Source organism: Dipodomys ordii, unplaced genomic scaffold (assembly GCF_000151885.1).
Source record: "Dipodomys ordii isolate 6190 unplaced genomic scaffold, Dord_2.0 Scaffold85, whole genome shotgun sequence".
Lineage (NCBI taxonomy): Eukaryota > Metazoa > Chordata > Mammalia > Rodentia > Heteromyidae > Dipodomys > Dipodomys ordii.
The window spans coordinates 2,546,077-2,556,585 of record NW_012267301.1 but is presented as its reverse complement, the minus strand read 5'-3'; positions in this window follow the sequence as shown (position 1 = coordinate 2,556,585).

Genomic DNA, 10,509 nt, shown 5'->3' with positions numbered 1-10,509 from the left:
ACTGCTAGCCTTGAGCACAGACAAGCCTAGGTACAGTGCCCAGGCTCAGAGTTCAAGCCCCAGGACCCACCAAAAAAAAAGTGAAATCATATACTGGGGTTGGTCCAAGAACTAATGGAGCTGCTCTGCATTTGAGAAACTTACAAATGGGCTCAGCAGTCCAAAGCTCTCTCTATCCTGAGCTCTGGACCTGCTTGGTTGAGCTCTGGGCCACGTGTTTATGCTTTGGGACCAGAGCCAGTTCTACAAGTCTCTAGAGCCTGGGCAGACGTCTACTGGATTGGAATTTAGGTTTGAGTATGGCTTGAAATATCTGGACTGTTTGGAGGACTTGGACATGCTTTACTCAAAGTGGAATGTTTGGGTTATTCGTTAAATGAGTATGGAAAATGTCTGTGCCTCGGGTGACAAAGGACATAAAATGGGGTGAAGTACTGTTGGGTTTTGGCTGAAGAGACTCCTGGTCTGGCAGGGGAGGGAAACAAGGATCCAAGTGTGATCTGCGGTCAGTGATCGCCGTGGCAGGTCAGTGTGGAAGGAAGCACTCCTGCTCTTTGGTTTCCTGGAATGGGGGGGATATTTATGAGGATGCAGGCTGTGGGAGAGGGCAAATAGGTACAAGATTGTATCATGGGGAGCCTGCAGCATCCTGCTCCAGAGTTTAGGTTTTATTCTGTAGCCTACAGAGAGGACAGAGGGTTGTAAGCAGCTAGTTGAGTCGAAGCCTGTTCTTGTGCCTTGTGTCAGGCACTATGCCAGGCTCTTTACAGACACCCTATTGAAATCTCACAATACCTTGCAAAGTAGCTGCTGCTGGCAACCCCACCCCTGCCCTATTTTCAGATGGGGAAATGGAGGCTCAGAGGGGTGTAATCACTTGCAGAGCTGAAATTTGAACCCACAGCTGGATCTGTTTGTGCCCATACATTGCTTTCCACAGAGTCCTTTAGATAAAGATGGTGGCAAAACTGACAGTCCAGAGAAGCTGCTCATTATGATCCCGCAGAACTGCCTGCAGTTTGGCTCACACAGAGGGACTGGTGGGAGGGATGAGGATTTTGTAGCTGCCCGCGGGATCGGGGTCCTTACAGGTGACTTAAGGTTTGGAAGGATACTTAAGGCACAGCATCACTGCTTTCAAATTCTGGGAAGGTTCACTAAAGGGTGTGTGTGTGTGTGTGTGTGTGTGTGTGTGTGTGTGTGTGTGTGTGTACATATGGTACACATGTACTTGGGTTTGAACTCAGGGCCTGGGTGCTGAGTGTGTGTGTGTGTGTGTGTGTGTACATATGGTACACATGTGTGTGTGTACATATGGTACACACACGTGTGTGTGTGTGTGTGTGTACATATGGTACACATGTACTTGGGTTTGAACTCAGGGCCTGGGTGCTGAGTTCACCCAAGGTTTGCCCTCTACCATTTGAACCACAGCTACACCTTTTATTTTTCTCATTTATTAGAGATGCCGTCTCATGGATTTTTCTGCCTGGGCTGGCTTCAAACCATGATCCACAGATCGTAGCCTCTCGAGTAGCTAGAATGACAGGTGTGAACCCCCAATGCCTGGCACCCTGTGGGGTTTTTGAAGGTAGAGATAGCATCCAAGGGGACAGCTCCAGGAAAGCTAACTTGGGAATGAGATGCCTAGGAGTAGGCCAGGGCCCTCTCGCTGTGGTATGCCCAGGGAGGAGAGGGATGACCCTCAAAGTCAAGCCTGGGTGACTGCTCTCACTTCTCCTCAGCCCCCACTGGCTTTATCTGACACACAGGGAAAAGCAAGCAGAAGGTCCAAGTGTTCTGTGAAACTTAGCCCTCTACAGCCCAGTGGGGGACTGAGGGGGGGGTGGGAGAAGATTTTTGTTATTGTGCCATTACTGGTGTTTGAACTGAACACTGTCTCTTAGCTTTTTCACTCAAAGCTGGCATTCTACCAACTTAAGACACAACTCCACTTCCAGCTTTTTGCAGGTTAATTGGAGATAAAGAGTTTCATAAGCCGGGTGCTGGTGGTTGATGCCTATAATCCTAGCTGCTCAGGAGGCTGAGATCTGAGGATCACCTTTCAAAGCCAGCTTGGGCAGAAAAGTCTGTGAGACTCTTATCTCTGATAAACTACTCAAAAAAAGCTGGAAATGGTGCTGTGGCTCAAGTGGTAAAGTACTTGCCTTGAGCAAAAGATTATCAGGGACAGCACCTAGGCCCTGAGTTCTAGCCCCAGGACAGGACCAGCCTCCTCCCGCCTCCCCCCCCTGCAAAAAAAAAAAAGCCTCACAAACTTTCCAGCCTAGGCTGGTTTTGAACCACAGTCCTCAAATGTAACTAGGATTATAGGTGCCTAGCAGGGAGGAGAAAAAATGGGTTAAGAGTGGATGGCAAGGTTGTTCGTGGTCTCTGTAGAAGTTGGAGGAGCGTCTTGGTCTTCAGCAAGTGTTTTCTCCTGCATGGGGGGCAGTGGCAAAGCTCTGCCCATCGTAGGTCTTGGAGTTTGGACGTCAGTTTGGAAGGTCATGTCTTGGATCATGTGGCCTCCAGGCTACAATCAGTTTGCCACTAATGTTCTTTTCTAGTAGAAGAGACTTTGTGTTAATATGCCATCTCACTGTTCAATATAAGTTGAGTTAATCTAAAATTTAAAATGCATGGTAAAGGAGCACTTACTTATTTGAGAGCAAGGTTTGGGAGGAGGCAGCATCTCCTGTCCCAGCCCACTGAAGTACTGCCTGCCTCTTTCTCCTCCATAGCCATGCCCAGGCCTCTCCATTTCTGCTCATAGTGAGGAAGCTGCACTCTTGTCAGTGCTTTAGTGTTCCTCTTCCATTCTCAGTTCTCCTGATCTGGCTCTGCTGCTTTCTTCTTTATATATGTAAAACTTGCTGTCTTGGCTCCTCCTGTGGCCTTTGCATTCCTGCTTTAAAAGGGAATATCTCATCTCTATGATCTGTGTGACAGAGGTAGGTGCTGCCTGCAACATATTACTAGAAGGATGAGTAGCATTGCACAGTAGAGTCTAGTGTCCTGAGTTCAAATCCTACCTTGTAACCATGAGCTGTGGGTTATTTTTATTTTTATTGTTTTGGTGCCAGTCCTGGCACCTTGAACTTCTTTTGCTCAAAGATAGTACTCTACCACTTGAGATTCATTTCTAGCTTTTTGGTAATAAATTGGAAAAAAGAGGAGTCTCATGTACTTTCCTGGCTGGGCTGGCTTTGAACCTTGATCCTCAGATCTCAGACTCCTTGAGTAGGATTACAGGCATAAGCCACTGGTGCCAGCTATGAGCTATGGTATAAGGGAAAAATACCTAACTCTCTCTGGTTATTGGCTTCCTCGCCTGCAAAACAGGAATAACAGACCTGTTTGGAAGAGAGGTTGAGTAACTCAGTGCTTGACACTAAGAATTCAGTAGGTAGAAACAGTTCAAAGGAGCTAGTTTTTATTGTTTATGGATAGGAAGCCATCTGTTTATTTAGCAATACAGAGAACCCTCAGGACCTGTGGGGAGAGGGCAGATTCTTCACTTTATGCTTGGTGGTGTGTAGAGACTCATACAGATGAATAGGCTTGGATAGATAGGGTGTTTGTATGGCATTCTGTACTGCCTTCATCCAGGAAGCCCGGAGGGACTTTTCCTTTTCCCTTCACTCCTGTCATCTTTGTTAGAATGCTCAAATTTCAGCTGAATATGGAAATACATGCCTGTAATCCTGGCACTCAGGAGTGCCATTCACCTAGCTTGGGCTGGGTGATGAGTTCCTATCTCAAAAAAAAAACAGAACAAGCTAGGACATCAGTGGCTCATACCTATAATCCTAGCTACTCAGGAGGCTGAGGATTGTGGTGTGAAGCCAGCCTGAGCTAGAGTCCCTGGGACTCTTCAATTAACCACCAGAAAGCCAGAGATGAAGGTGTGGCTCAAGTGAACAGTGTGCCAGCCAATATTGAAAAAGCTAAGGGGCAGTACCCAGGCCCTGAGTTCAAGTACGGACACAAAATAAAACATAAGATAGCATAAGGAAATTCAGTAAAAACTGAAAGGTGAACTTGTTCCAAGTATATTGTACACATCTATGAAGCTATCACAATGAACGCCCTTGTAATATTAATGTATACCGATTCAAAAATAAAATTAAAATGAAGGATGCTCACGTTCCACAGGCTTCGCCATCTTCCTGTTGGCCACATCATGTGATTTCTGAGAATTATACCATATGAGTTGCATGGTGGCACTGTGGCTGTCCCCCGTGACCCCTCCTCTTCCCACATGGGCTATGGACTGGAGCTTGTCGAGGCCCTGCCCAGCCTCCCTGTGCCCTAGGAAGGCAGAGTAGGTGGTAGCAGGGGGATGTTACATGGGCTTGATCTTGAGCTGGTGACTAGGAGATGCAAACAGAGCCAGGATTGGAAGTGAGGCTCAGAGTCTTGCAGGCTGAGGTCAGATTCCTGATCACTTCTTGCTTATGGGACTTTGGGCAAGATTTAGCTCTTCATCTGTACAAAAGGGATAATTATCCTCAAGCCTTTAGAAAGATAATAAAAGGAATATTCTTACCTGTAACAGTATTAGTTAATGTGGTTGGTACTGTTAATTTTGACTTGAGAAGCTCAGTTAATCCCATAGCAGTGAAAGATGGTTGTCACCTCCCCTTTCATCCATCGGGCAGCTAAGGCTTAGAGGGAGGGGCTGCTGAGTCTGCAGAAGTTTGGATTCAGGGATTACTGCTAGGTTTACTGATTTCCGGGGGTTCTCTGGCCAGCTCTTGTCCTGTCCTGAGAGACACAGGAAGGTAAATTCAGTGTGGGGAATGTTCCAGGAGAATCTGGCTTCATCAGTGTAAGGAGGGAATAACAACAAAAATATCACAGCAGGCTGAGATGGCAGGACATGTGTCTGGAGTGAGCAAGCTCTCTATTTTCCTGGAAGTGGGAACAGAATCCTAGAGCTCATGTGATTAGCATGTGGTTCTGGTCTCGTTCAGACCTGAGGCTCCACGAGGGAGGGCTTGGATTGTCAGTGTTTCCAAGCTGGCAAGGGTTGGCTTGTCTGGACAGGTCCCCAGGTGGCGGTAGATGGTTGGTTAGCATCATTGCTTAGCAGTAGATCTCCGGTTTGCACCACCAGCTCTGCTTACACATAGCTACCTGTCCAGGCAGAGGCTGGGTGAGACGTGAGTGTTATCATAGCAGGCCTTTTACTCATCCTGCTCTCTCTGCCTGCATGCTATCCTTCCTCACACCTGCGCAGCTCCTTGCTCATGCTTTTTTATTTTTGTGCTGGTACTGGGGCTTGAATACAGGGCCTGGGTGCTGTCCCTTAGTTTTTTCACTCAAAGCTTAGGCTCTACCAGTTGAGCCATAGCTCCATGTCCATTTTTTTTTTCTGACTTTGAACTGTGATCTTCAGATCTCAGCCTCCTGAGTAGCTAGGATTACAAACGTGAGCCACAGGCCCACCTGCTATTACCTTTGTAGGAGTAGAAGTATTGTCTCCTCACAGGAACCCTCCCCATACTTGACTTGCAGGGTAAGCCAGTGGATCTCCAAGTTAGCTTGTACATCAGCAGCATCAGCATCACTTGGGAACTTGTTAAAAGTGCAAATCACTAAGCCAGGCCCCAGTGGCTCACACCTGTCATCATAGCCCTTCCCCTGACCTACTGAGCCAGATGCTCTCAGGGGGAGGGTCCTGTAGCCTGTTTTAAGACACTCTCCAAGTGATTCTTATGCATGAGATCTACTGGGTTAGGTCATAAAAACTGGTTGTGCCTCTTCTGTGGGCTCTCCTATTTTATCATTATCAGAACCGCAGTGATTGGGGCGGGGGACCCAAAGAAACCTCCAGTTTCTATCTGTCCTATCTGTAAGAAGCCATAACCTTGGAATCGCTGCCTACTCCTGGGAAACAGTCTTGTAACATAGTGGTGGTGTACATATAGCTAAATATCATAATGATAGGGACAGTGCGAGGAAGACAGGATTGGGGAGCTGGGAGAGAGTTGGGGGTGCTTGTGGGTGATAATGTTGGACACCAGGAATAAACCAGCTATGTTCTGGGACTGGGGTCAGGACAGGGGTTGGGCAGAGTGTGGGTCCTCCTTAGAGACTGTGCACTGTGTGTGTGTGTGTGTGTGTGTGTGTGTGTGTGTGTGTGTGTGTGATTGCAGTGCCAGATATGGGCGAAGAGGGCTGAAGGGCCTTAGTTGTCAGCAGTTCAGTAGGTTTAAGCATCTCAGTAGTTTTAATGGTGATCGTAATTGCTGCTCACATGTATTGACGGCTTATCAGTACTTGTTAGGCACTTTCACACCACTTCTTCTTGAGGAATCCCGTAACAATTCTGTAAGCCACATGGGGCTAGAGATAGGGATTGTATAAAGTCCCATAGAGGTGCTTGGAAGCATGATGTCATTGGAAGAAGGCTGGTCAGGGTACCACAGCTGAGAATGGCTTGTTGAAGGTATCCCCACAAACATTTTCTATCAAATGGGTCAACTGGACTTTGGGGAAGGGCTGATGGGATTGTTTTGGGGTGATTAGGGCTCCAGCTCCCACACTGGGACCTCCATTACAGGCATTTTTTTTTTTTTAATGTCGGTTGTGGGGCTTGAGCTCCGGGTCTGGGCATCGTCCCTCAGCTCTTCAGCTCAAGGCTAGCACTCTACCACTTGAGCCACAGCACCACTTCCAGTTTTCTGGTGGTTTATTGGAGATAGGAATCTTACTGACTTTCTTGCCCTGGCTGGCTTTGAACCTGGATCCTCAGATCTCAGCCTCCTGAGTAGCTAGGATTACAGGCGTGAGCCACCGATGCCCGACTATTACAGGCATTCTTTTGTTGTTGTTGGTGGTGGTCGTGGGGCTTGAACTATGGGCTTGGGTGCTGTCCCTCAGTTCTTCAGCTCAAGGCTAGTGCTCTACCATGTGAGCCACAGTGCCACTTCCGGCTTTTTCTGCTTATGTGGTGCTGAGGAATCGAACCCAGGGCCTTATGCATGCAAGGCAAGCACTTTACTACTGAGCCACCTTCCCAGCCCCTTATAGGCATTCTTCTTACCCTTTGTTTTGTAGAGAGGCTTATAGCTCAGTGTTGAGCTCAGAGTTCCATGCTGGCATGAGAGATACTACCAGGGAGATAGAGTGGGTGTTCTTTGGTTCTGGCAGGAGCAGCGGAAAGACCGGAGTCCACTCAGTGGATAACTACCAAGTGGACATCCATGTCCCTAAGGTCCTTCCAGGCTTCCCCGACAGTGGAGGAGTTCTTCTCACAGTTGGGGGACTGACGCCCAGACAGGAGCAGGGACTCACCGTGGCTGCACAGGGTATCTTAACTACTGTTGGGATCAGAACACAGGATTGTCTCTATGCCATCTAAGAAATGGTTTGTTACCAAACAACTGTTCCCTTTCCACTTTGGCACACTGGGTACCTGTAGCCCTCACGGTGGCATAGAAGGATACTGGGAGCAAAATTGGGAGTGCCCTGGGAGAAGGTTGCCAAGAAGGGGTGTGGGAACTCCCACGGGGTACAACATCAAGAAGGCCAACCCCCAGACGGAAACCAAATGTATTTTCTAGATCCTGAGAGGATATTTGGAACAATGGAAGTAGGAAGGGGGAAGTTGGACTATAAAAAGGGCTTCTTGATGTCCTTAAAAAAAAAAAGTAAAGTCTGCAGATTTGACTTTTGTTTCTCTCAAGGATGTTTATGTAACTCTCTGAAAGCAGGATCTCAGGGCACTGGGGATTGTCAGGCTGTGTTGTTTATGGACTCAGCACTTTGGACAGGACTTTATCTGAGAGTGTCCCCATCTTACAGTTGGTGATAGGGAGGCTGGGAAGTGGGAGCGGCTGCATGATATCATATAGTGAAGGCTTGGAGGCTAGAACCCTGGTTTTCTTGGCCTTGGAAGGTGTTTTCTGACTTTTTACTCACAGGGCTCCACTGCTGGAGAGAGGGCAGGGATTGTAGAAGGACCTGTTGGAAGTACTTGTTGCTGTAGAGATTGCATAAAAAGCCTGGTCTGGTCTGCAGCCAGGATGGGGCTGATAGTGCTTCTGTGTTTCTGAATACCTTGTTTCTGAGTTGCCTTCACTGGACCCCATTTTCCCTAATCCAGCCCAATGGTGGAAAAAAGGGTAGATGGAGTGCCTGGTGATGCCACCCCCGTCCAGATGCTCGACCCAGCTGTGCACCGTCTGCCCAGCAGCTGGGAGCTATGAGTCACACCCAGTGGGTACAAAGGCACAGGCCATGTGTTGTGATTCATTCTGCTCTCCCAGTCCTGCAGGAATGACTAGGCCCTGCACCCTGACTGTGCCCACATCTGTGGATGGAGGGCTCCCTGTCTGCAGATATGAGGGGGTCCAGAGGGCCTGGGCATGCTTTCTCCCTCACTGAGCTTTGTCTCTATAGAGTACTCTGTAATTGGATCCCTGCCCCCTGCTACCAATGTGCAATGGGATGTCCTGTTAGCTCCTGATGTCAGGTGCAGTATTTTGTAGGCATTTCTGAAGTGTGTGTGTGTGTGTGTGTGTGTGTGTGTGTGTATTTTGTAGGCATTTCTGAAGTGTGTGTGTGTGTGTGTGTATTTTGTAGGCATTTCTGAAGTGTGTGTGTGTGTGTCCTGGGGCTTGAAATCAGGGCCTGGGTGTTATCCCTGAGATGTTGTGTTCAAGGCTAGTGTTCTACAACTTGAACCATAGCTCCACTTGCAACTTTTTTGGTATTTAATTGAGATAAGCATGTCATGGACTTTTCTGCCTGGGCTGGCTTTTAACCATGATTCTCAGATCTTAGTCTCCTAGTCTCCTTAGTAGCTAGCATTATACCAGTGCTTGGCTTGAACAATCTTTTTCTGAAGAGGGAATCCTATCAGTTTTGCTAGGACCATAAAGATTGGGCAAGCAGGCAGGGCCACATGTACCACAGGCTTAGGAGAACGTGTGTGGCCTTGTGGGGCAGGAGAGAAAGCATCCCAGGGCCCTGTAGTGCTGTGGTTCGGAGTGTGGACTGTTGTCAGGTTTTAATTCAGCCCCTCCACTTAGGAGCTCTGTGACCTAGCACAGGTTACTTCTTGCTTCAGTTTCCCTGTGTATATAACAAGAATAAGGATATTTAAGTAAGACAGTGCAGGTGAAGGGCTTCTCCTAGTGCCTGGGACAAAGTCATCACTCAGTAGGACTTTGTCCTGCTGCTAATTTATGATGATCCTCAAGGGCCTTATCTTGGGTCTTGGTCTTCTTCTCAGTTTATATTGGTTTTTTAGCAAGCTGCAGGGTAAAATTGGAGAGCAGAGTGGGCAGACAGGGAGGGGGAGTCCTCTCTCCATTCTGGGACTCCTTGCCCAGGCCCTCCCTGGCTTTGTCCTGAGGCAGGGTTACATAACAGCCAGGCCTGGCCAGACAGGACAAGATTTTCAACCTCATTTTGTCCCTCTATTGTTTATTTCTCTCCCTTCCCCCACAGAGCTGCTGTTAGCTGGCTTCCTCAAGCTGCAGGTCTGAAATCGGACCCCTGCTATTCTGCCACCTATTGATTTAGTCTGGAGATTTGCTGGGCTCACAGCCCCTCCTCCGATCACCTGGGAACTGAGCTGATAGCTGAAGCTTCGGTGCTTGCTTTCGGGTAGTGACAAGCACCCTGCTTTGTATGGGAAAGGCAGGCTGCCTAGGTGGCTTGGGCCCCTGGTCCGGACTGCTGGTGCTTCCAGGGCACCCACACCCTCCTCTTCAGTCGTGCTGTCCAGCACCAGTGTCTCCTCCCTCTGGCAGCCTCCCCTGGTACTTCACATGGTGGAAATGGGCTTCTGCTGAACTCCATTCTGTGTTCTCTGTACCTTTTAAGAAAACAGAGGTCACAAACTAGCAGGTCATATCCCCCCCATGAGCAGATTTTGTTTGGTCCATGCCAAATATTGAACTGGTTGCCAACAGATTTTACATAAAAATCCAGACTTCTGGCTTTACTACAAAGCCAGAAGATTGAAAAACTTTGAGCCTACATTCTCCAGTGGTCAATGCTAGAGATGAGGCATGCACTCCACTTTTTCCAGTCCCCAGCCAGCCACTGGATTTACTTACATACCTTTCTGGTCCCCTGAGGTATGTGTTTGCAATCTCGTTCTTAAGGCACAGACTTTCTCTCCTACCTATAGTGCACTTAGATCACTGCCTGTTCCTTGTTTTTTTGTTTTGGTTCATCGTGGGGCTTGAACCCTGAGCCTAGGTGCTGTCCCTCAGCTGTTCTTCAGCTCAAGGCTAGCGCGCTACCACTTGAGCCACAGCACCACTTCCAGTTTTTCTGGTGTTTTTTTGGAGATTAGAGTCTCATGGACTTTCTTGCCCCGGCTGGCTTTGAACTGCTGTCCTCAGATCTCAAGTCTCTTGAGTAGCTAGAAGTACAGGTGTAAACTACCAGTGCCTGGCTGCTTCAGCTTTTTTTTTTTTTTTTTGGGGGGGGTCTGGTCATGGGGCCTGAACTCTGTCTCTCAGCTCTTCAGCTCAAGGCTAG